Genomic DNA, 26,550 nt, shown 5'->3' with positions numbered 1-26,550 from the left:
GTGGACAACCAAAAAATGCTTTTTCTTTCCTTTTTTTTTTCTTTTTTTTTAGGTGGAGAAGGATCAGTTATGTGCATGTTCAGATTTAGGTATCCATTCTGTATATGTTATTATCAGACTGAGCAGTAGTCTAATTACAGGTGTTTCAATAGGCACAAGTATTCGTGCAGGTGCAGTTTAAGGGAGAAAATGCATAATTCTGGTTCTTTTGTATAGGACCACACTCACTTTTGCAGAATGACTACATTTTAGCAGAGGAAGCTATTATAAATGGGAAGTATTAGGAAAACCACTGAACTTGGATACTGTGTTAAAGAAATTGGAGGACTGATGTGAGAAGGTGGCTTTATGAACACTGTCGCTGGCGCTTTTTTGTATGTGTGCTCCCTCTTTCTTATCTAGTCAGATTTCTAAATCACGTTCTCCAATTTTTTAGTAAACTGAAGACAAGCAGAAATAAAAATCCTAAAGGTGTTTGTTTTTTCAACATTCTGAGGAAAATCTCTTTCTTGAGATTACTTGTTTTATCTGCCAGATATGCAGGTGAGGAGATGACTCCCGTATCTGGATTCTGTCTGGAAGAAGGTCACAGCTTGGGTGGCTTGAAAACAGACATCTCTATGCTTTCGTTTTGTGGAGCCACTGCAATAAAACTCTTCCATCTTTATTCCAAAATGTATCTTGAGAGTTCGTCCATATGCTTGAGGAATAGGGAACAGAGCTGGGGATGTAAGAAAATCAGGTAAAACAAATTAGAAAGGGAAGGAAATAGAAGAAGATAAATCCGAAGTAGTTGTCTCCTTTTAACTGTCAGGGAAATGAGATGCGGAAGAAACTCTGAATAATCCTGCTGATAAAATAGAGATAATTTAAACTGTTGTAGAATAACTGGGAGCTAGATCAGTGTGTACACAAGAATCTTGAGTTGAATTCATTACCCATGGTGAGAAATTTAAATTCCTCTCACCCAACTTCATGTGTGGACAATGTGAAGAACAATAATCTGTAGTTACAGCTTAGATTTCTCTCCTCCTCTCCCAAACATTGTGTTAGCGTGATGTAGTTTTGAGGAGATTAAGAGCATGAAGCGTGGACAGGCAGTTTTTTCACCTAATTAATGATCAGATTTTCTAAGTGAGCGGTAGCCGTCAGTGAAGTGCCAGAGCTTTCCCCCTTGGGTGTGACCAAGAGCTCAACCTCTCCCCATTCCCTTTAGACAATTTGGGCTTACTTTGCTGTGCTTTACACTCAGGGATGAAGGTACAGAAAGCCCTGAGCAACTCTGTGGGGAGTCAGGTGCTGGTTTTAGCTTGGGATTGGTGTCAGCGATCAGACCCAAGGGGAGAGTGATGGGGAAACTGAAGCAACAAGGCCCCATCAGGGACGTGGGGGAAAAAGAATATATCAATGAGTAGCCTGCCACCAGCTCCATTTTATCTCACCAGCAATGTTTCTGGTTTTTTTCAGAGGATTTCCAGTCTTTATACCTTTGACATTGAATGAAAATGAAAATAAATGGATGATGAGGATACATCTTTTTGAGGCTTGTGCAAGCACACTGTATTTCTGCTCTGCTCAGAGTCAGAGAGAGAGTGTGGGTGAACAAGTGTTCAAAGTCAGGTTGGACGAGGCTTTGAGCAACATGATGTAGTGCAAGGTGTCCCTGCCCATGGCGGAAAGGGTGGACTAGATGATCCTTGAAGGTCCCTTCTGACCCAAACCATTCTGTGATGTTGGATGGCGTGTCAGAGAAGGGCTTCATAACAAAACCAAACTTGAGTGTGCCAAAATGTATAGGGGGTAGAATACAGACTCAAAAAGTATCCAACTGTGGTGTTTCAGATAACTGGGGAGATGTCACTCAGATTTCCTCATAATTCCTTTGCAATGTTTTTCTAAATATGGCTTCCCAGCACACCAGAAGCTGTATAGTGTATGTATAGCCATATATTATATTGTATATACAGCCATGTAGTGTATGTATATATACACCATGTATATAAGTATACTCTCTATAAATAGCATGATTTTGGGCAAGTCTTGGGAGTCAAAATGTTAACCAGTTTATAGTGGTGTATTTGCATCTACCTTAACTATGTTCTGCCTATTTCTCTGTTTGCTTTGTAACAGCATGTTTAAATTATCTTGAGGGTTTTGCTCTTTCATTGTGTATTTTGACCTTTCCTATAAATATATAGGAATTTAGTAACTTGACTTTGGGGATATTTTGAATACAACATCAAATGAAGTCATGAGTGGGACCCTTTTATCCTCTTCTCTCCTGTCATGGATTAAACCTCACCTAACACGAGCTTTCTCATCCAGAAGCACTGGCATCCAAATCCCTTTAGGAGAACTGACTTTGCAGCATTTTTTGACCATTTTGGATATGGAGGTAAGGGGAATGACCTTGTGTTAGTAAATGTCATTCTCCTTTTTTAAGACCTGTGTGGTTACGCCAGTAATGATGTTCTGCAAGGTGAAAGGCTGATGGGCAAAGGGGCAAGAGCCCGGGTCTAATTTTCTATAGTTAAGTAGAATTAGGAAGGAGAAGGCCTATTTATACCTTACATTACCCCCCCACCCGCCCTCCATTTTGGGGAATACAGAAGTGTAGAAGAAAACAATCCTTGAACCAGCACAACTGCTCAATGATTATATGCTGTTTTCCACGTTCTTTTGTTTTGTCTGTTTGGATTAAAAGGTCTTTGCTGTATTAACTTTGGCCTGCAGATCTTTAGACTGCTCTTTTCTGCCTATAAACGTGAATTGTTCCCTGGACATTATAAGCAAAGAGCCAAGTTGCCCATGGATTTGTATCCAAAGTGTGGTGCTCCCTCCTCCCTGTTTCTCTCCCTACACGGAATCCAGCTGCCATTTCACCTCAAAAATGCAAATGTGCATCTCCTGGTGATACAGGTGGTATCTTTCCTGTTTGCTGCCTGGTGTTGCGAGTTGGCGCTCAATGGTACAAATGAATTTTCCAACGTGCTGTATGATTTTGTTGTGTAATTCCTGCACCTCCAGATCTGACTTCTGCCGGAATAGTGCACATATGATATACCCACGTAGCTTTGAAAATGCTCACTGGATAATGTAATTTAATCAAATAGGATGGAGGGAAATTCGTATATTTTCAGAAAGTAAGTAGAAATAATGTACCTAACTCTGTTAGAATCACCTGAATCCAAAACCTTTGGATAGGTTATTTGGGATCTTCTGGTGAAGCAGCAGCCTGCTGCATGCAATTAAGGATTAGCAATGAAGGAATGAAAGGATGCTTGTTTACACTAGGGGAATTAGTTTTCTCCCGGAACAGAGTAGCAGGGAGAAAGCTGCTCTGAGTTCGTGCAAAGCAGCAAGGGCTCGTATCATAAAACCAACAGGCCTGAGGATGTGGGCAATTAATGAAAAAAAAAAAAAAATAATAAAGTCATTTTCTTTACTCTTTCTCCCTCCCGAGTGAGATCTGTCCTAAGAAAAGCTGTTTTAATCATTCTTATTCGGAATATTAAAATTAAATTAGTTTGATGTTACTCTTACGTAGTGGTTGAAATAAAGGCAAATTTCTGTGACCACAGTTACAAATAGTGTTTTTTTTTTTTTGTCTGATATGCAAAGCTGGAAGACATTTCTAATGTGTCTCACTAAAAAGGGAGAGCATTAAAAAGTAGAAGTTCAAGAAATAAAATTGGTAACAGTGAAGCAGTGGATGAAACACTCTGAATTTAGGCTACGGTCCTAGAACGTGGGCGCTTTACCCTCAAATTTACGTCTCTGTCCCTTGATGGTAGAGGGAGTGAGGGATTTGAAATCATTCCACTCTGGCTAGTGGGATGTTTTCCAGAGCACAGACATCTTTAAAGCTGATGGACCCTCAGTAAATGCAGGACAAAATGGGTTATAAGGTTAAATGTATATACTGAAAATGCTAAATTGACAATATTAGACTAGAACAATAAGCAGAAATATATACATAGTACTTTGAATGGAGTATTGAGAATACAAAGTCTTTATGACAGGTTACTTGAGGAGAATATTGAGGTCCCTCCACTAAATAAATGACCTCTGTTAGTGGAAAGCAGGAGAAAAATCACATCTGTGAAACCATGCCTGCCATGATGTCCTCTCATTCTCTTAGCCTCCGGTTCCCGGTTTTGTTTTCAGAACTCCCTAGGCCACAGAGTCAAGAAAGGTGATTCCTGTGAGGCTCTTGGAAAACACACCGCAGTAGCAGCAATTCTCTCTGGAACCGAGCCTCTCTGCTTGTGGTATCTTCTAGGATATGTCCGACTGCTGTACCTCATTTTTATAGGCGAGTGACAATAGTAGAGGTGACTATTGATTTCTTGGAGCGATCCACAAGATTATAATCCTACAGGATTTTCTGGTAGGATTGCTCACCCGTCCGGAGATCAGCTTGGAGATGGGAGGCTGCTGTTTGTGCACCTTGAAATGTAGCTGAGAAATCAAAATGTTGGCCTTCCAGCGGCACCAAGCTCCCAGACGCCCCTCCTTTGTGTGTCCCGCAGTCTTTATTTCTTTTCTCTCTTCTCCGTGATTTATGTATTCACCAACTGGTTAGCGTAGCATGTGTTTGGATAGGTAAGCCTGCTACTAAAAGGATTGATTATCTCCTGAACAAACAAGTAATCGGGTCGTGTTTCTAGCTAACTGTTCTTTAATAGCCCATTCCCTATCTGAATGCGTTGCGATGGAAAATGCGTTCACTCACATGAGCTTAATTTTTGCACGACTTAATTTTTTTTAATCCTGCCTCTCCAAATTAGCACTTTTATCTTTTTCCTTTAATTAGAGCAGCTGGAAGAGCAGTAATAAACACACTTTCCTTTCCTTTGTGTTCACATCCTGAGCAGTGCAGAAATACCCCATTGCACTCTCACAAGCATGTAAAATATTTGTGGAACTCTAGCTCAACATTTTTCTAAAAAAAACCAAACCCGATGTTTATTTGGATTTCCTTTAATTCCATAAATTTGGCCTGCATCCGTACAGGGAGTCGGCACAAGTGTGCGAGGTAGCCAATGTGGCCTGCCTGGGGTGGCGGGATCGAAAGGACCGCAAAAACTGGAAGAGAAGCAAACGGTTTTTTGATCTGACTGGAGCAGTGGAAAACCTTGCAGCCACCACCCTGACATGAGCATATGTGAGACGCTCTTTGTTGTTGTCTAAAACACCAACGTGAATAAATAATTCCCTGGTATTTCTTCAAGATGTCAGCAATAATTTCCTGTACCATGGCTGACTTTCTGGGGCTGCTCAGTCTCTGCAACCTAACTCCCTAGCCTCTGGGAAAAAAAAAAAAAAAAAAAAAAAAAGCAGCTGCAAAAGTACAGCTTTGGGTCCAGAATTGTCTAGCTAAGGGCGGCGCCTGGCTGTTCTCCCTTAGGAGAGGGTTTGATGGGGAACATTATGATCCCTCCCCTGATCCTCTCGCTCTGTATAAAGGCCAAACAATAATAGTAATACTAACATTGCCGTGCTGTAACTTCTGTGCATATCTGTACGCTTCTCCCTAGTATACCAAATACTTCGTCTATGATTAATAGCATTCCTTGCATAGAAACTTTTACAAATCTCAGCTTCATTCTTGATTTGATTTTTATCCTGATAAATATAGACATAAAAAAAGTCCAGTGCGAATGCTGGGTTTTGTTTTGTTTTTTTTTTCTTCTTCTTCCCAGTATGTGTTTATTATGCATGAATGTGTTGCAACATCCAAAAATGTAATGAGTGACTCACAGAATAGAAGAGGAAAAATACAGTTATAGCTTTTTAATGAGGATTCCTCAGAGGACTACAAGCATCCCAGTTAAGAAACCACTGTTTGACTATCTAAAACCCACCCAGCCCTTGCTTTCATGTTCCTTCTGTGTGCATTTCCAACATAGTTTCGCTTGGTATATATTTTTATTCATTCATTTGCCCGATTTTTTTTTTTTTTCTCTGCCTTGTATCAGGGATGACAAAATTCTGACATTAAAAACAAACAAAAACCACAGAACAGCATGTTTACAAATAGTTCTGGAGTTTTTCTATTTTTTTTGTTAGAAAGGAAAAGAGCAAAGGCTAAGTTTACTGTTACTGGCATAGTAACATCTCTAATAGTTTTAGACTGAGCTTATATTCTTAAAAATTATCCTTGCAAGGACTCCAGAGCAAATATAACCATCCCATTAAAGCAACACAGCTCTGAGGGAGTACAATGGTGGGGGATCTGAAGCTTACTTTGTGGGATGATGTCCAGCGCTGATCTACTTCAAAAATCAACACTGACTTTCTTTCTGGGAAGATTGTTTCTTATTCTTGGAAAATCTGGCCTTTTCTTCCATGCGTATGGGTTTTTTTTTTTAAATTTTAACACTGTTTATTAGTTTCACTTCATGCCTAGTATCCCTACGCCTTTGTGTCTTGCACAAGAGTGGGGAAATCCATATTTGCCTAAAAGCTTCGTTTGGAGTGCAAATCTATAGAAATACATAGGCGACCTAACGCTTGTCTTTCAAACCAGCTGTACACCCAGGTGATAATTTCCTTTGGAGAGCTGTGGATCTTACTGTAATCTGACTGCAGTCAGGATTGCATAGCCTTGTATGATATTATGGTATATTTTTAAAGAATTTTCAGGGCTGGTATACATATTACATGAGAATTTGGGATAAAAACATTGTGTTGCTACGTCCTTGCTGGTTCTTTGGATATCCAGTAATTACTACCATACAAAAATGAGGTCATTTTGGCTTGCTTTGTTGCAAATACATGGTAGTGAGGTGCTCTGTCCATAAAATAGCATTACCGTTACAGTGCATAGCTATACTTGGGCATTAAGTAGAACTACACTGTCTTCTGCCTTGTTTCAGAAACTGTTTCTGTCTTCTCAAGCAGTAAGCTCTTCTAGATGAAAAACGATAAAAAATCCAGATAGAGTTACCCATTTGATGGTATAAAATACATTTATCTGCCTGTTTACTTCCCAGTCTTTCCAGTAGTTGCCTGATTTGTTTTAGGGCCCGTGCTGGAACAGGGTCTAGAGGTGATATTTAAAGATGTAAGGGATGTTGGCCTTGTTGGAAGAGTTTCATGATCCCGAATGAAGGACTGGGAAGCAGCAATTTGTAAGTGAGTTGGGTTTCAGGATGCAGGAGCCGTAACTGCCTGTCTGAATGTGGTTGGTGATAACATTAGGTGAGGCACAAGGATTTCTCCTCTCTGTCACCTGAGAAGAACAGGTAATGTTGCATGTGATTTACAAATGTTTGCAGATAGTGGTTTAATTCTTTCTGTTTTGTGATTTTTGGGGGGGGGTCTAAAGCCTGCTGAGAGAAGTAGTGTCAGCTATAAATTTGTCCTGCCCTTGTTTTGATTTCTTTGTGCGACAGAGTTGTGGATTTACTAGTGTGACTTCTGTGGCACCTACAGGCAGGCGTGTTTATGGGATGTTAAATGACTTTCAGTGCACCGTCCAACACAAGTGGGCAAGTAGTGTGCAGAGGGAGGGTGGAACAGAGTTAGCTCAGGTCTAAGATCCATGGGTTAAGTGGCATGTTTGTCCCTTCTTTCTGCTTGCAGCATTCCCCAGGTAACATGCCTTGAGCTTTTTTTCTTTTTTTTTTTTCAGCTATTGTACAATCATGTGAGTCTTAAGAGTGAAAATTTACCTTAGTGCTGGGCCAGTCTAGAAGTGCATTACCACCCACAGAGGGAGGTCCTATGTCCTTTGCTGGCCGTGCTCATCATATCCTTTTTGAGCTGACTGAAGAGCAGCCAGTGGCTCCCCACCCACCCCAGTCAGCTTTCTGCCGCACTAAGGTGTTTAACGGGATCAGTGGAAGGTTTAACAGGTACCGCATGGAGTAGAGGAGGGGATGCAAGGAGAGAATGGGGAGAGAAAAGTGTGGTCGGGGTTGGTAGAGAAGTGTCAGAGAGAAGCTGGATCATGCAGCTTCTGGCTGAGAGTGGATCAGTGGTTATCGGGTGTCGGAACTGTATTTCCTACCTGGATTTTTGCAATCTTTCCCTCCAAAGCCTGCTTGTCAGTAGAAAGGAGGATATAACCACCTTTTAAACCATTCTCAGAAATACTGAGAAGCATACTTCTCAGCAGAGGCAAACCCACAACAAAAGGAGGAAGGAAGGAACTTAAAAGAGCGAGGAAAAGTGACTATATAAGTCGATTTTCCTAGAGGCTTGTCATCTCTGGGATGTGACCTAGGAATACCTTAGAGGTGATCCAAGAAGCGTTTGTGCAAGGCTGTACAAGGTCAGGGGTTTGTAGCTGTGTGGAATGTTGCTGTGCTGCTGGCAAAGGCAGCCACCTTGCCAAATCTGCCTTCACTAGGAACCACTGGAGGCAAACTTGGAAGCGTAAAATGGATGAGGTTAAAGCTGCCTGGTGCTCAGTTGTGAGTCCATTTCATTTCAAACACCTCTCTTGCCCCTTCTGCTGCCAAGGCATAATTTCTGGAGGCTTGGGAGTTTCCTGACCGCAGGCTTGCAAAAGACTCTCTTCTGTGTTTTGAAAGAAGACGACATTTACTATGTGAAGGATTCCAATTAAACAGAGGACTCCTGGGATTCCTTCCCTCCCAGCTTCTGAAAAGAATAGTGGCCTGTTCATACCCACTCTGTTTACTACCACCTTTCCTTTCCTACAATTCAACTAAAGTTCAGAAGACCAGCACAGCAAAAAAATAGCCTGTTTTCCCTCAAAATCATTGTGCTGAATTTGAGACATCACTGAACCATACTTCTAAATTGCAAATTAAGAACTGTGAGCTGCCGGGGATGCACTCCAGGTATCTGAAACCCTGGGTTCCACGTTTCTGCTTTGAGATGCTTTTTTACTGAAATCTCTGAAAATGCAAGAGGTTTGTAGACGGCAAACAATCATCTTAAAATTATCAGAAGTATACGGTCTGAATTTGTGATTAAGTTGTTAAATAACACAGTGATGAGAACTGTTCTATACCTAATGTCCTGCAGCAGAGGCTTCCTGTGGGGATAGGAGCAAGTAACCTTATCTCCTGATGGAATTTCTCCATGCGTAAATATTTAGGTCATTATGCATCTGGCAGTGTTAGAAAACCATAATAGTTTCATTCTGTGTTTTATGTGGCATCTACCACAGCGGGAAGTGCCAGTCCACAAATTCAAAGTACCAGGACAGTAACACCATGATAGATCTGTATTACATTAAAACATTGTAGCAGTGTACTACTGTTTCTTGATGTTGTATACAAGAAGAAAGGAAGGTGCAGGAGTCCGGGTGCTAACTCAAAGGCTTGGGTGAAGGCTTGAGATGCTGGGATCCTACAAAAACAAATACGAAACAGAAGTTCTTTAAATCAGGTTTTTATCCAGTCTTGAGCCAGAGTTTGATGAGGCCCTGAGCCTATGTGAGTTGGCGGTATGAGTCTGAGCTGAGAAGCAGGGTGGTGGGATCTTCTCTTGGAATAGTGGAGAGGAGTTACGGCATCTCGAGCTCCTTTAGGAATGGCAGCACAGGGTCCCACGTAAATGGGAGCTTGCTAGGCTTCTCATGTGGTGAAGCATAGGCTTCTGATATATACCTTGTGTATAAGATAGCAGGAAAATAAAAAACAGGGAGCTTTTAAATCTGAAGTGTCTGCTCCCTTTCCTTTGTCAAAATAATATTTTTTCTTCCCAAACCCAAAAGCTCTATACAGTCACAACCTTCCCTTTCAGCCCATTTTTATGAGACTAAAATGTATCTGTCTTTCAGGTGGGACAGCATACCTCCAGAGCACATCTCTCTGGTCTGTCCTCATGTGGCTTCAGAGCCTCATGCCATCCCTTGTGCAGGCAGGCTGCTGTGGTCCCCTCCTGGGGAACCATCCCATCCCATCCCATCCCATCCCATCCCATCCCATCCCATCCCATCCCATCCCATCCCATCCCATCCCATCCCACTCTTGTAGACTGTTAGCTTTCAAAGCCAGTAGAGAAGGGGGGACAGCGATTACCAAACCAGGGTGTGAAAAGAGAAGCGGCTTCCTTGGCGTCACGCATGAGACCAGCAGAAGTGGGAGCTGCATCCAGGTCTCTGCCGCCCCAGCCAGTGTGTGGCCTACTCAGCTGCACTGCTCCCCTCGGGGTGTCGTTTGGCATGCATCTCTCTGGGAGCTGGGGCTAACGGCAACGTGAAAATTGTATTATGCGTTATTTATTTCTTTGTGCAGCCTTAACTTTTCCACTGGTGGGTATCCACCCTCTGCCGCCCTGTGCGGCTGCACAAATATTTGCGCTGGGAAACAGTGGGGGGAGTAGCTTGGTGTGAGGAATATGCAGTCGGGACGGAGCAGAGGGATAAAGCTGTTTAAATTGGCTTAAGTCATGCTGTTGGTCAGTGTCTAGCTATGTCTTTTGGGCAAACGATGATCTAAGTTTCGTAGAGATACTCATCCCAGCAATGGGCAAGGTCACTTCTTTAAGCCCAAATTACAATTAGCAAGAAACCTGATGCAGTTCCGGGGATGAACATCTACCTGCATTCTCTCTCGCTAAGTATGTTTACATTTTACATACGCTTTAAAAAAAAATACTGCTTCCAGATTTAGCTTAGAAACGGCGAAATGTTTGCATAGCTTGTGCTCATATATCACTACGAAATGGTTTTTCAATTTAGTTGATTGCCTGGATAAGACTGTTGTTTTTTTCCCCCTGGAAAAGACAACTATTAGACTTTTTTTACTAATTAAAATGGCACTCTCCCTGTGCCAATGTTACAGTTTGCTTGTAACCGCTGTGCCTCTGGGTCAGATTTCTCCTCTCAATGCCCCAAGATTTCCGCAGGGAAAGCCCCAAAGGGCTTTGCAGCACACGAAACAAATAATTTTAGATGTAACATTGGATTAGAATTGTTGGAGAGAGGGAAAATACATCTGTTGTGAGAGGTGGAAAATATATGGAGACTAACATAACATTGTATCAGGAATAGCGTGGCCAGCAGGAGCAGGGAAGTGACCGTGCCTCTGTACTCGGCACTGGTGAGGCCTCACCTCGAGTACTGTGTTCAGTTCTGGGCCCCTCTGTACAAGAGGGACATTGAAGTGCTGGAGCGTGTCCAGAGGAGAGCTACCAGGCTGGTGAGGGGTCTGGAGACCAGGTCATATGAGGAGAGGCTGAGGGAGCTGGGCATGTTTAGCTTGGAGAAGAGGAGGCTGAGGGGAGACCTCATTGCCCTCTACAACTACCTGAAAGGAGGTTGGAGAGAGGTGGGGGTTGGCCTCTTTTCCCAAGTGAATAATGACAGAACCAGAGGAAATGGTCTGAAGTTGCGGCAGGGGAGGTTTAGGTTAGATATTAGGAAGAATTACGTTACTGAAAGAGTGGTCAGGCACTGGAACAGCCTGCCCAGGGAGGTGGTTGAGCCACCATCCCTAGAGGTGTTTAAGAAACATCTAGATGTGGCACTTCAGGGCATGCTCTAGTGGCAGAGATTGTAGGTTGTTTGTTTGGACTTGATGATCTTAAGGGTCCTTTCCAACCATGAAGATTCTGTGATTGTGGTGTTTCTTCCACATGGTCTTTTTTCAACTGAGAAATACAAATGAAGACATATTTTAATAAAGAGCTCTAGTGAAGCTACTTTAGTAGTGACTTGATACCTTTGCTCAGTAAGTCATAAAAAATATCCTGCTCCTTCTTTTTTCAGATCTCCTGCTAAAGCAGGCTACAAAATTTAATGATAAAATACATCTAATAAAATTGTACCTGGATAACTGCTCTTTAGACAATAAACTGTGAGCCAGTTTTGCCTTTGAGTGCCAGGCAGGTATAGGACTGAATATAGGACATAGGAACTGAATTACTTGGAAGTAAACCCAAAATTTTCTTTTCAGTTATTTAACATGAACAGTAGTTGGAGATATTAATGTCCGTAAAACAATGAACCACTTGTGGGACTACTGTTTAATTATTACGGGGCGGGGGGGGAGTAATAGTTTATTAATTTCAACCTGATTTAACCTAATCATATTTGTAATTATTTCAGTGTGTTTGCTAGATGTAGCTTCAGGTTTTCACTCACACCTTCCCTGCTTGTTGCAAGCTCGCCTCTGCTGCTTTCTTTCCTCCCCAAGGAGCCTCTCGTCTCTTTGCCCCTCTCCTTGTCTGCATGGGCTTGGGTCTTTGTGCCGTGCTGTCCCTCAGGGCCAGCGTGCTGTGGTGGGCTCCGTCCTTCTGGAAACTGGTGGAAAACGAATGCCCATGCCAGCCTGCCAACAGAGGCTGCGCTTACCCTTCACAGTAAAAGGTGGGTGCAATTCTGTCATAGAATCATAGAATAGAATCATAGAATGTGTTGAGTTCGAAGTGACCTTTAAAGGTCATCTAGTCCCAAACCTGCAGTAAGCAGGGACATCTTTAACTAGATCAGGTTGCTCAGAGCCTCATCAAGCCTGGCCTTGAATGTCTCCAGGGATGGGGCCTCCACCACCTCTCTGGGCAACCTGTTCCAATGTCTCACTACCCTCATTGGAAAGAACTTCTCCCTAATGTCTAAGCTAAACCTACCATGCTCTAGTTTAAAACCATTGCCCCTCGTCCTATCGCTACATGGCCTTGCAAACAGCCCCTCCCCAGCTTTCCTGCAGGCCCCCTTCAGGTACTGGAAGGGCGCTATAAAGTCCCCCCGGAGCCTTCTCTTCTCCAGGCTGAACAACCCCGGCTCTCTCAGCCTGTCTTCACAGCAGAGGTGCTCCAGCCCTTGGATCATCTTCGTGGCCCTCCTCTGGACCAGCTCCAACAGGTCCATGTCCTTCTTGTGATGAGGGCTCCAGAGCTGGACACAGTGCTCCAGGTGGGGTCTCGCCAGAGCAGAGTAGAGGGGCAGAATCACCTCTCTTGAATTGCTGGCCATGGTTCTTTTGATGCGTGGCTCTCCATGCCATGTTTTTACGACTGAATTTCTGTGGGGCCTTTGGGAGTGCCCTGTAAGTTCCTAGAGCCCATCGCAAGCCCTTTCCTTGCTGTCAGCCCGTGGGCTGGGCAGCTTCCAGCATCGTGTTTACTCCTCACAGAAGTTCGTTTGAAGAGCATAAGGAGGATATAGGTGATTTATTGCGGATGCCTGAAAACCCTGGCTCTGGAATCAGGTGCGTGTCAGTACTTCGTTGAACCCTGTGCATTAACTGAATTTCCCACAGCGATTTGGGCCAGATGTTCCACAGAAACGTGTGTGTTTATTTATTTGTTACTCGTGAAGAGGAGCAGGTGGGATGTTAACCTTAGCACTCCTAGGTGTGGGCGCTTGGCCCCGGGCCCCCTCAGGGACGGAGAGCGGAGACGCCGCCATGAGCCCAGGGCTGGTGCGAGCCGGGACGTGGAGCCACGCCTGCTCAGGCTCCTCACACGAGGGGAGGCGAAGCGGGGCGCGAAGCCGGCCGGCCCCCCGCATCGTCCCCGGTTCCCCACAAGGCACCCTGTCGGCAGCACAGCCCGGCGAGCGGAGCGGGGCCGCCGCCACCTGCGGGCCGGGCCCGGCGGAGCGCTTGGCCGCCGCCCGGGGCGTGTCGTGTCGTGTGGAGCCGAGCCGCGTCGAGCCCGCCCGGCCCCGCGGTGACTCACCGGCCGGGGCCCGGGCACCACTTCCCCCCCTCGACAAGGAGCCATTTTAGCTGCACGAAGCTGCGGGGCGGCCGGGGCGGTGGAGGCCCCGCGGCGAGGCGGTACGTGCTCCCCGGGGAGGGAGGGAAGGGCGGCCGGGGCGGGGGGGACGCGGCTTTCCCGGGGCTGGTGGCCTCCGACGTGCGGGGCCCGCTTCTGGAGCAGCTCTCCTCAGCCGTCTGGGGAGGACTGGCGGGGGGGGTGTGTTAAAAAGGGAACTTCTGGTAAAGTGCAGCGTCCTCGGGGAAAAGCGGAAAAAAAAATAAATTCAGCTGGGTTTCGGGGCAGCAGCGCCGGGAGGTGCCGGTAGCTGAGCGTGTGGCTGCGGGCGAAGGGCACAGCAGACGCCACTGTGCTGCTCTGAACAACACGCTTCATGACCTGATCGGTAATTTGGCTGTATCTTTTATAATTTTGTCGCCTTCGAAGGCTGTGGGGGTGTCGGGCAGGCTGCTGGTCTGACCCCCTCAGCCGCTGCCATACGGTAAACTAATTTTATTTATTCCCAATCTGCCTTTACCTGGGACCCAGTTAGCGTGTAGCAGAGCCTGGTCCAAAGCGATTCGGGCAAAGTATTAGTAATCAGCAGTGCCTTTGAGCACCTTGGCTCTGTCGCCGCCGCCCTTTGCCCGCTGTGGTCCTGAGAGGGCTTGTAAAATGGCAGGTTTGTCGTTTCAAAGATGGATCACTTCTCTGTGCCCGCCACCTTAAAACTGCGGTTCTCTTTCGGCCGAAACAAACTCCATCGGCGCCAGCCGCCACGGTGTCGTTTTAAAATAGAGGGGGTTAAGTTGTTTCGTGTGGAAAAAATGGGCAGGTACTCACCTTTTCCTGAAAATGATTAGGGAACAATAGTAATGGGGATGGTGTTCATGGCAGAGGGACAGACCAATTATAAAATGGGCTTAGTGGTGGTTGTAATGGGAGAAGAAAATCCTGGAGGTAATTGCGGTGTGTCAAATTGCTTTTTAAACTTTCAGTGGATTAAAACCGCCTTGATTCTCCTAATTATGTACAACAGCACAATATTTTAGAAAAGAATGAGTGTTTCGACCTTGTTTATAGTTGAACAGAAATGCACGCTAATACCTCTAGAATTTTTGTATGGGCACATAACTTTCAACCCTATATTTCAGTCTTTCAGTTGAGAAATAAAGTTGATTATCTTCTTACTGAGAATGAAGTGACAGTGAGCTCAAACTGTTGCACATAAATGAAACTTTCCAGTTTCATTTAGCGTATGGAGCCTCTATCTGTGAAGTATAATGGAGTAATGGAGTCTTGCTTAATACTGTGGTCGGTACAGGGGAGAGGTAGAGGGAGGCAACCATTAAGTAAATGGTCGTGTTTTGGGTGAGGCTGTCTCTTGTCTTCAGCCTTTCCAGTGTTCACCTGTATCTTCCTTCTACATCTTACAGTATGGTGTGGTTTTTACCATCTTTTGATTGTATGTTTTGCCTTTTTTCTTTCGAAAAGCAACAGTTTTTGCAAGGGTTTGGGAGATTTATTTGGTGCCTTGTTTCATGTTAAAAAATCCACTGAGAAAATAATAGAACTACAGAGGAACCAGTTGGAAAAAAAATTGTTTTGAGTTAGTGATAAAAGGTTTTTTTACTGAAAAATTCTTTAAGGTATTTGCATCTTCCTTTTTTTCATCGTGAGTTTTATTTTCAGATCTTAGGGCTGAGGCAACAACTGTCTGCCATGCTTGCAACTGGCAGAGCAGAGACCTCCCTTTCCTTGCCTCTTTCCTCCCCTTCTTTCTGCCGGACCCTGCCAAGACATCCAACCTTAAAAACTTGAGTTATCCTCAGTCGGCTCCCAAGCTGTAGCTGCTTATCTTGGGCAGGACGCTTTTTGTGTGCTAAAGGGTAAGTCGCTGCTGCTGCTGCTTTCTCTCGAGCAGGGCTTCGTGGAGGAGCAGTTCCTCTTTGAAGGCAAAGCTGCCATGTTTGGGCTCTCTTGCTGCTACGAAAGGACTGCGCCAGGGCTACAGAATCATCTGGGATGCAGTGGTGGAGCTAGGAAAACATGATTTGAAAGTCCTCCAAGCCTTGCAGATGATAGCTTGTACAGATCTTCTAGAAGGCAGAGAGGTGGATTAGAAGGGACAGAGAAATGGCAGTAGTTTTTGTTGATTTTTATAGCTGAAACCTGTGTTTGTCTCAAAAAACCCCAAAACCCCAACTTGTCTTTTTTCCCCTCACCCTAAGGCAGGGATCTTTCAATTTGGATTGAGTGCTTGTTGAGAGATGAACCATGGGAGTGGTATCATTAGATGCCAGTTAGCTTGAACATTATTTCCAGACCCATGCTTTTACAGAAGTGCCTGTTTTCTAATGTGCGCTTTTTTTCATCTGTTGATGTTGAATATTAGAATTGCCAAGTCCGTGATCTTGGCACTCAAATGAGAAAATAAAAGAAGTGAATGTCCAGATTTGAAGAATGTTGTTGGCCTGGTATAGCCTGATGTTTCAGTATTGCTGCAAACTCATACTTCAGTGGTGTGCATTACTATTGGGACACTTCTGTGTATATATAAAAAAAATAAATATATGAGGTGTAGAAGAGTAACCTTTTCTCTCTCTTCAGCACAGCTGTATTCAAGGGAGGGGACTACAGTAGGGCTGCGTTCGGTGAGCTGATAAAAAAGACTTTTTAAGAAAAACGTGGGATTTCCCTCTGTATCAGAGGAGACGCTTTGATCTCCAAAACAGCTTTCACTTCTTGCAAGCGTTAGCAAAAGTTTCTCAGCTTTTGCTGGCAGATTTTGTTGTTTTCACTGACAGTTTTGGTAACTCGCTGGAGTTTTGTTGGGTGTGTGAGGAGCAGCAAGGACTTTCCCCCGCCGGAGTGATTCAGCACAGGAGTGGCAGGAGGTGGAGTTCACGTTTCCAGCCTTGGTTATGATCTGTTCCGTAAGCACTGAAGCTTTGCTACCGTACGCCAGTGATTTACTGTGCTTATCCTTTTAACGCCACTGATGTGCTTTAAAGATTATTTGCTTCCTTAAATCTTACTTAAATGTTGCTTTCATAAATCTTACTTAAATGTTCCTTCACAGATAAAGTAGTTGACAGAGACTATACATACTGAAATTTGAAGTCTTTTGCTTATCAAAAGTCTGCAGCAGCCATGTGAAAGACTCTAGACATTCCCAACTCTCCTGACCTGAAGGGGCTAATCTGTGTAGAGGTAAAAACGATTTATTCTTCAGTATGGGTCTGTCCTGCGGCAAAGCTTCCCACCGCGTCAGCCTTTGTGCTAAAAGGATCCCATTAGATAGGGACTGAAGTTTATGCATTCTTACTTTGATGTGCTTTAGGCCTTAACTACCTACCAGCTATCTTTAGTGATGAATCGGATGGCTAGAGCTCAGGTCATTTATTTGTCCTTAAAGAGATCAGTCATCTTGGGTCAGGTATGACTTTGTACTAGGTTCAGGTTTAAATGTGAAAATGATAGCCGTTTTGTTAGCCTGGGAAGAGCCTCCAGTTCTTATACTTGCACATAAAAATTATTTCTTTCTGTTTGGGGGGGAAAAATATTATGGTTAAGATAATGTGCTAGGAATAGGAATACTAAATACATAGGTTAGAAACTGTGGGAAAGGCTTGTTTTTAGATGGATTGAATGTCACTGTCCACTTCCATAATTAGACATTTTAGTCTATTTCTAGAACACCCTATATTTAACTCATCGTCAGCATTTCTGTGTGAATATACCAAATATATTTTTGATTTTTGAGGGGTATGTTTTGTGCTTCTTGAATGGTTACCGTTAGCCTACTAATGGTCTCATCACTCCATTTGCAAGCTCCTTCCGCATTTGCCTCATTTACCTTCTTGCGTGGTAGTGGTTTAACTTCTTCAGTGTTCTCAGTATAAATGTCATCCCACATGAGACTGGGTTTCAGAATTGTAACGGAGCGGTGTGCTTGGTTGATTCAAATTGTTGCCTGCTGTTGACAGAAAAAAACATGTTAATGTCTATTGTGGCTGCATATGCTGTTTTGTCATGCTGTATGTTCCTCCAGAGTTACTAGTGTTGTTCATAGGATCTTTCGACAGAGTTAATAAAGCTGACCGGTTAGGAGAAAGCTACCTTGCTTTTATGAGCTTTGCAGCAGGTCACTAATGCTGTTCTCCAGTTCCTGGCTATCTCGGTGTTTGTTCAGTTTTATATTGCAGCGAGGGAAAGAAGCAGCAAAACCTGATTGTGAAACTACGGTTACAACTTGTGATACCCAGGGCTGACCACTGTCAGAAAATTAATCTTTAACTTGCTCTTCCAAGCAGACTCAATTTCAAGTTAAAAGCAAGTTCACAAAGATACTGTTAGTTTTCTCCTCTTTGTGCATGCTACATGTTCTGCACTAGATAATTTTGTAGCTAACAAGAATAGTTTCCCAAGGATATGATGGCATGGTTTGTTTTTAGTGGAAGCTGTCTTTCTGACCAGAAGATGACCCTCTTAGGAAGAGCTTTCATGAAAACTGGATCTTGAAGGCACCAGGGCTTGCGTGTTGTCTGTTGAAGGCAAAATTTGTCCTGACATTGTCCTTGGAGGTGGGGGTTACATTTTCGACTCCCGATCTCTTGGTATGTTTGCTGTTTTGTACTGTTTCCCCCCCCTCCCCTCTCCAGAGCCTCTGTAAATTATTTACTCTCTGTAGCTATTCAGGCTTTGTCACGGTGCCTGTAAATTAAGCATGCCAATGAGGGTGTTAGCTATCAAAAAATAATTACGAAGCTTGCGTTGCCCTGGAGTGCAAAGGGTCTGAAACCTGCATAAATTGCAAGAATTTACTTTGTCAGCCCCTGGTGCCTCTGAACCAGCTTGCCGAGAGCTCTATGAGTCCAGCAGGGGCCTCAAGATGCCCTTGGTGGTGTGCTACTGAGAGGCTGCCATCCTGTTGTTTTTTGGGGGTTGTTTTTTTTTTTTTTTTTTTTCAAAAAAACAACGAACTTTTGTTTATTTCAAAAAGAGAAAAGAAGGAACTGTAGTGAGGAAGTGTTTGTTCGGGGGCTTTTTTTCTTTACAAAGGTGGTTTAGACATATGAATGAAAATGAAACTTTCTGTGTTGAGAAACAGTCTCAAGTTTGCTAGGGTTGGCTTGTGGCATTTTTAAAAATACTGGCCCTTTTCTAATTAAAAAATTGTTTTTCTTTTAGTACCAGCTAAAATCAACAGTGAAATTAGCCGCTTTTGAAGCAACTAAGTGAAATACAATTTTCATTTGTCTGGTGGGGCCTTAATATAGAAAGCTATTAATTTTGACCATTTAAGAATGGGCTCTGGAGGGATTTCCTGAGAAGAAAACCGAGGAGGAGGTTACCGCTGGATGGCTGCTTTACTAAGTGTACACTTCTGAAAGATATATGTCTAATTATACAACATCCTACCGTTTGTTTTTATAAAAAAACCCAACAAACTAGTTGTCTTTTAATACAGTCCTTCGAATGAGCTGTATTAAATGTTGTTTCAGTGGTAATGGACTAGAAATAATTCTCAACAGTAAGAAATGTCAGAAAACTTTTGCCAAACTACAAGATAAGGGCTTGGTCTTGCAAATATTTTGTTTAAAAATAATAGGGATATTTGCAGAAAAGGTTTAATACTTTTGAAGCCATGTAGTTAGAAAGGGTATGGTTTGTATCTAGATTCTGACGTTCCTAATTTTTAAAGCTTCTCTTACTGGTGCCCTGCATTGAGGTGGAGTTAGGAAGAATTCGTTAATTTGTACTACCAGGCTTTGTAAACAAAAGAGCTGTGATGACGTTTTATTGATATACTGTGTTTTAAAATGTGTGCATTTGAGGGGAGAGATGGTAGCAGTTATTAGTTACAAATAGCTAGCTGGATAGAATAGTCGCTGCCCTGAGAGAAGAGACCCAGAACCACTGATCCATACGTGCTGCATGGATGCAGCATTCAGGAATAAGAAAAGAAAAAAAAAATCAGTGGGAAGTTTTGTGGGTTCATTTTTGCTGCCTTACATGAGGATATCTAGATGGGGTGAAATTGGTAAAAAAGACGACTGTGGAGGAAGCAGCTTGCTTTCTGACAGAGGCTGCCTTGGATGAACCTGCTATGCTGTCTGTCATGAAGAAGCCTGGTATTTACTGACTAGAAGAGAGAATGATGCTCGTGCCTCAATGCTGTCTCCAGTAACTCCACGCACCATGTGCTTACCCAGCTTATGTGCAGACTGAAGGTGCTTCAGCCTCACCCCAGCTGCTCGTTTTCACTCATCAGCAAAGGCTGCGTGCATAACTACCCCGTTAAAACACACACGGCAAGGGTTTACCTGGATAGGCCCTGAAGCACCGAAGGGAGGCTTGGATCAAGCAAGTTTTACTCAGGTAATGAACTGTCCTGGAGGCGATGGGTTATAAATCCTTAAATGGCGCATTTAGCTCATATAGCATCTGCCCAGGCCCTTAGCTTGCCTTCAGGTTCTTGACTCAACAGTAAGCTGAACTAGTTGAGGTAAAGTTGCAATTTAAACTCTAGATGCACATTTTTGTGAGTGTACAAACTTGCACCAGCCTAATTTAATTTAAAGCGTACCCTTAGTGAAACAGTTAGAGGTGGGCATGATCGTTCCTAGATGTTTCCATGGCAGGAGTACTCATCCAGCTGCCTCCGTGCTGCTTGAGGCGTGCCACCCTCTTTTTTCCAAACTGGCAGCATAGTTTTTTTCCTGTTTTTTTATTGCCCTCCCCTCCCATCTGCAGTCCAAACTGTTTGTGTGAGCAACCTCTTATCTGGTTCAGCCAAGATGAGCCAAGTTGGCAAGTCAGGTGTCCACACCATGAGAAGTTGCTGGGCTGGTTGACCGAACCAGGTTAAGGATTGATTTCGGAGTGGTGGAGCTGGGGAGTTTGTAAGAGCTGTGGTTGAGAAATAAGGGGGAGGATGAAGTAGCACAGTTGTCCTTGGACGAGGACTGTTGTCCATGGCCAAAGCTTCCACAAAATGGTAATTAGGACAGTTAACGCTCTTCTACATGTCACATCTAAACTCTTTTGAAAACTTGTTTTCCAAGTGAGTTGTCTGAACACCACAGCTGGATCCTTCTGATTGAGAGGAAGAGCGTGTTAACTAATAAATTAGGTTTTGCTCAAAATTATATAGAGGCGTAAGACTTGATAATGTAAAAAGGGACAAAAAGCTCATTGCTTGTTGGTTGGGGAACATTTGCAAATAAAAGCTTCACGTTGAGGGAGAAGCTTGGGCTTTTTTGTTCTTTTTCCTTGTGTGAGAGGAGGGGGAAGGAAGCACAGGGATGAGAACTGCACCGCCGAGGCTTTCAAAAGAATAGTGTTAACTTTTTGCTTTGTTAAAAATATTCTAGTTATTCCTGCCTGCTAAATCAGGTTATTGAAATGAAATGATGACCTTTGCTCTGAGCCTTAAACAATACAGGAGGAAAGCAGGTGTTTGGGAAGATTAAACCTCCTACCTCAGCTAGAAAATGTTCAGATAGAGCTGAAGCTCTAAGGATGCCATATTCTTGCTAAGGCTAAAAATGTAAGAATGAGGAAGAATTTTAAAAGTTGATTATGGTCAGTTGCCAAGAGTAATGCCGTGATAAATTATTAACTCATTGCACTGTACTGCCTTGTAGTGCAAACAGAATAGCTGGTTATTGTGCTCTGCTTGGTAAGTCAACACTGTAAAAAATTCCTTGGTTATCTGGAAAATGTCTTCTTTGGGGTGTTTATTAAAGGGACATGGTAGGATTAAAAATCATGTTCCCCTCTGTTGCAGCTGGTTATAGCAAATAGAAATCCGGGAAGGCATTTTCTTTCTTGCTGTGTGGGGAGCCTGGTCAGTGGGTGCCGATGAGCTCGGTTTCGCTTTTGCTCCTCTCTCTCTACAGCGCTTGGGCGAGGTGTGATCCTTCCTACCTCCTCAAAAAACACCCTGGGTAGCAAGGCCGTTCGGCTGCTGGTTGCAGAGACGTGAGACAAGTTGACTCATAGCTGTTCTGCAGGAAAAGCAGTTTTGTGGAGACCACTCCTCCCCTGGTAGCTGTAAAACCACGTCGGAGGAAGACGCGCAGGGGGCAGGCAGTTGGGAGCATGCGGGTGTGTTGCTGATGCCACGCAGCAGCCGCCGTATTCACGTTTTCAATTTTGCAAGAACTGAGGCATCCTGATTTTTGGTTTGCTTTTGTAAGTATAAATACCGCAACACTTACCTTTCCATTTTTCCTTAAAATATACAGAGCTTTGAAAACTTAGGTGATCTTAAGGTGCCGCAAAATCATTTACAAAAGAACACCCCCACCCTTATTCTAGCCCCATGCTTGTGTTACATTAATTTTTTGTCTAATTTAATAGTTTATAATCAGTATAATAGAAATTATTATGCTTGTAAATATAACTTTTTCAGTGTTATGCTTAGAGCTAGTACAATAGTAATACACCATGAAAATAAATACATACAAGAATTTTGAAATATTTGCTGTAATAGAATCTGTAGTTCATTAGCGGGACACAGATGAACTTTCAGGGTTAAAAAGAATATCCAGCTTGAGAATAAACCGTTTCTGGATCAGTGTCAGTGTCTGCCACCCCAGTTTTCTTAGGAAAACATTGAATCCTGCCAGTACATGTTGCAAGATATGACCAACGTGACTTACAAACTAAGAAGCAAATCTACAAAATGCTGTTGGCTACATAGTATTGTTGGAATCTGAGATGGAAAATACTTTTTTTTTTTTTTTCGGTTCTCTTCTAAGTCCTTTTGCCAATCCAGCAAAATTTTGTAAGGTTCAGATCATGCTGCGAGGCTTTTTTGTTCAGAAAGGCTTTCGAGCAACCGTAACTTTGTATTTTTTTTAATTTTGTTGGCTTCTTGGGGTTACTTGAGTATTTGTTGAGGGTGGGAATTGTGTCTTAAGTGGACCTCAGAAATGCTGCAGAAGCGAACTTCTGCTAAAAGTTCAACCACTGGCTTTGTGTTAGTGTCTGATGGGTCCTGGTTTAGGGCATTTGTTCTGACTTTCAAGGCCTGAAGGGGTCAAGTGCCCAGTGACGTGGAGGGATGTAGTCTTGTCTTTTGAAGCACTGGACAGCTGCGGTTCTCCGGGATAACCCAGATGGTCACAGAGCTCAGATGGAAGCACGTGAAAGCTGGGGACAAAGCATGCTCTGTCAGAGGAACCTGGTTACAGAACAGGTTTCTAGCTAAAAATGAGGAGAATTTGAAGGCTGGTCATTTTCAGGAAATTGCAGACTCCTGACTTTGAGATGGCTGTTCTACTGACAGCGCCAGTCACCATGTAAAGGCATTTTTATTCCCAGCTGTTCTGGTACAGGGATGGAGAGCACCTTAGGATGGAGAGCGTGTTAGGATGGAGACCCTTGGTTCCATAAAGGGTGAACTGTGGCAGAAACTCCATGAAATCCAATAAAGACTTTTTTACTGCTTTAAAGTTTATGCAGAAAATGTTCGTAGACTATAGCAATAGATGCTAGTATTAAACGTACTAGATATCTACCAGTTGATATATTTCCCAACTTAATTGCACAAGTAACATGTCTTCTGTTGCTTTAGTTGGCAACCCTGCAGATATAACTCAAAATCGGTTTTCCTCAGTTTTATACCACCAGTTGGCTGTTGGTGGAGGAAGGATATGAGGCCATCTTAATAATTTCTCATCCTACCTGGAGGTGTAGGAGAGGGTGTTTTCTGACGGGTGACATTATGGGGTGATCTAAGACTGAGCAGAAGACTACTTAGAGAGGGGCTGAGTATAGCTTTGCATATAGATACTGTAGAAATTACAGTAGGAGTAACAGTAGGAGTTTCTGCTTTTCACTGAAATTTTTCTGTATCTAGCCGTTGATTCTTTGCTTACTTAAGCTTTATTCATTCTTGTGCTTATCCTGTTGGTACTCAGTGCTTCCTCAGCACTTCAATTTTGTGGTAGACTAACAGGTGTTACTCTAGGTATTAGTGTTAGAAAAGCCCCATAGGTCATCTAACTTGTCCCCTTCTGTAGGACGGGGTGGTCCCATTAAGTAGGCTTGCTGGTGCCTTATTTGGCAGTGTGGTTTCTGACGCTGGTTGCGGTTCATTTTTGAAGGTTTCTGCTTGTTTGCTTCCTCATCTGTTAAGTCAGGTAGCTTGGTTCCTTGGTGGTGTACAAGTCTGAGGAAGGCCGGACTCTAAAACCTCCAGAGATGGCTTGCCAGATGAGAACGTGCCACCAGCTTTTTATACCCTGTTTTGGTGGCTTTCTGGGGCCCCATTTCAACACGCTTGACCTGATCAGTTTTCATCCATCCAGCTGTCTGGCTTTCTGTGCGTGGGCTTAACTTATTTAAATTTTTTTGCTGGTTTTTTTTTTTTTTTTAAAGGTGTCATGGGTTTTCTCCCCCTCGTGGGAGGCCGTGGCCCGTGCAGTAGGACAGGCGCACTCAGTGACAAGTGTGGCGGGGTGGGGGGGGACGGACACGACACACGTGGCTGTGCTGGCAGGAAACACTCGTCGCTGGGTCCCAGTATCTTTGTCTGTGCTTCCTGTCAGTTAAACCACGAGCAGGGGAGCAGATGCACCCAGAGATGACGACTCCTCCGTCTGCCCCAGGCAGCCATTGTGTAACAAACTGTCTTCTCAAGAGCGTACTCGTGCCCATACGCTTTTGACTTTGTTATCCGTCCGAGACCCTCATTTAGATATCTGAGAGTAAAGATCAGAATTTGAATTAGTGCCACAGAAAGCAGTACTTGAACTCTTGGAGCATGGACCGTAAAAGAGTAACCATGGGAGTTATCCTAATGCAGTGAGAGCTGAGGTCCAGTATTTCTGTTTCCACTGCTGCCAGTGTAGGAGTTTTTAAATGCATATGAGAAACAGACAGATTAAGCATGAAGTCATGCAATTTCATTTACATCTTTCTGGGCAGATGCTGCCATGTTACTTGACCCGGTGAGTTTTATTGTAAGATTCTGTGATCTTTGGAGTGATTTTTTTTTTTTTTTTAAATTATTATTAATTTTTTCATTTTAATCCTCTTGTGGATCTGTGTGTTTCTGAGGCAGCTCCGGCTTTCAGCTAAACAACTTGTTACAAATGCACAGAAAAAGCACGCAAAGCCTTCTACTCTAAAAGATGTAATGTTTTTTAAGTAGGTCTCATGATTTCTGAAGATACACATATTATTACAACATACTTCATTTATTGGAGCTAGAACTCTAATAATATCTTCCCCAGCATCAGATTTTAGAGAACCAAGTACTCTGCGCATCAAAATTATGTTAGAACTGAAACTGTGTGGATTCATTTCAGCCTTTTTGCCTGATTTTATGCTCTTTTCGTCCTCATGTGACAGCATAACTCCCAAAATACTGGGGTTTTTTTCCCCTTTAACTGTTTATTTGTTGACTAGCCAGCATTGAGTGGAGATGTCTTTGCCGCGTGATAAGATGTTTTTGTACTACGTGCTCTTTATAATAGAGGCTCTCAGCCTGAGGGGCACATCCTCTGGGTGGGGAAGAGTAGAAAGGTTGTAGGGGCAGTGAGATTGGATGGATAAGGGGTTTGGGTTTTTTTTTTGTTTGTTCTCCTGACTTCTCGTGGGTTATGGAGCACCGTGCATCACACCCTGCATGAGAGGTGGGGAGAATTCGCGCGCTTGGCAGAAGAGCTGCTCTCACAGAGGCAGGCACCACTCCTATCTCTTGGCGATGCCTTGACCCTGAGGGAGCAGCTTCTGGTCCCGCTGGGTTTCTGCAGGGCCACAGCCAGCACCACAAGGGCAAAACTCTGCATTTTGCCTCTGTGAAAGGCACCAGCTCTCGCATTTCTAGCATAGCTGAGCTGGAAGCCCTTCACAGCAACAGGATGCTTCTGCTAACCTTTTTTCCTTTCAGTTTTGAGCATCGTTTCTCTTAGTACTGTCTTGTTTGAAAGAGGAAAGGTACAAATGGGGCACAATCCTCTGGAGGGAACACATAGTAAAACCTCCACAAAACTCTGCTTGAAGTCTATGGCATCTTGGAAAAAAGTGTAATATTGTTTCCTTTTCCCTACCCACCCACAGTTCTGATACTCATTTATTATATCTGTGATCACAGCAAACCACTGAGACTTCACAGAAGTAGATGAAATGATAGGCAACAGAAAAGAAGAAAAAGAAAGGAGGCTGGAGGATAAATGAAGGGATGGATTCGAAAGTCTGTAAAGCAACCTCTTCCTGCATTGCCTTGTTTATGGTACTAGTTAATCTTTCGCTTTAACCTCAGCTTTTCCTTGTTTTTTTTGTTTGTTTGTTTTTTTCTTTTTTTTTTTCTTTTTTTGTCCTGACTGTGTACAGGTTGAATGTCATGCTGGGTGAGGAAAGGGTAGGGTAGAAATGGTAGATAGAATGTTTTTTTAATCTCTGGTTTCGGTGATAATTTGCACGTTTTCATAAAAGAGCAGATGTCTGCTGAGCCGCTGAGGAGCTTCTTGCATGATGAGGCTGTTGTGCTGCGAGAAAGGCTGGAATGCTTGCTTCAACCACACTGCGTGCTTGTTTTCCCACAGAGCTAAATGAAGATGGTCAGAGGGCTGGAACACCTCTCTTGTGAAGACAGGCTGAGAGAGTTGGGGTTGTTCAGTCTGGAGAAGAGAAGGCTCTGGGGAGACCTGATTGCAGCCTTCCAATATATAGATAGGGCTTGTAATAAAGATCGAGAAAGACATTTTACCGAGGCCTGTAGTGACAGGAAAAGGGACCACAGTTTTAAACCGAAAGATGGTAGATTTAGATTTAGATTGGACATAAGGAAGAAATTGTTTACTGTGAGGGTGGTGAGACACTGGCACAGTTTGCCCGGGGAAGTTGTGGCTGCTCCACAAGGCCAGGCTGGATGGGGCTTTAAGCAACCTGGTCTAGTGA

At 43.5% G+C, this 26,550-nt stretch overlaps 1 protein-coding gene across 2 annotated transcripts in view; it reads left to right on the top strand.

Moving 5' to 3' along the window:
- The window catches only part of ELF1 (E74 like ETS transcription factor 1), a 94,053-nt gene that overhangs the window by 10,391 nt on the left and 57,112 nt on the right, over positions 1 to 26,550 (top strand). Inside the window, exon 1 of one of the 2 annotated variants that reach the window (XM_074564628.1) lies at positions 13,391 to 13,709. The exons of the other annotated variant lie outside the window; for it this stretch is intronic. The gene's annotated coding sequence lies outside the window, so the exon portion shown is untranslated. Of the gene's footprint in view, positions 1 to 13,390; positions 13,710 to 26,550 lie in introns of those variants that run through there. 2 annotated transcript variants of the gene reach the window in all.

Source organism: Larus michahellis, chromosome 1 (genome assembly GCF_964199755.1).
Source record: "Larus michahellis chromosome 1, bLarMic1.1, whole genome shotgun sequence".
NCBI lineage: Eukaryota > Metazoa > Chordata > Aves > Charadriiformes > Laridae > Larus > Larus michahellis.
Note: the sequence above shows the minus strand (reverse complement) of the source record. Positions and strands in the feature narration are given on the sequence as shown.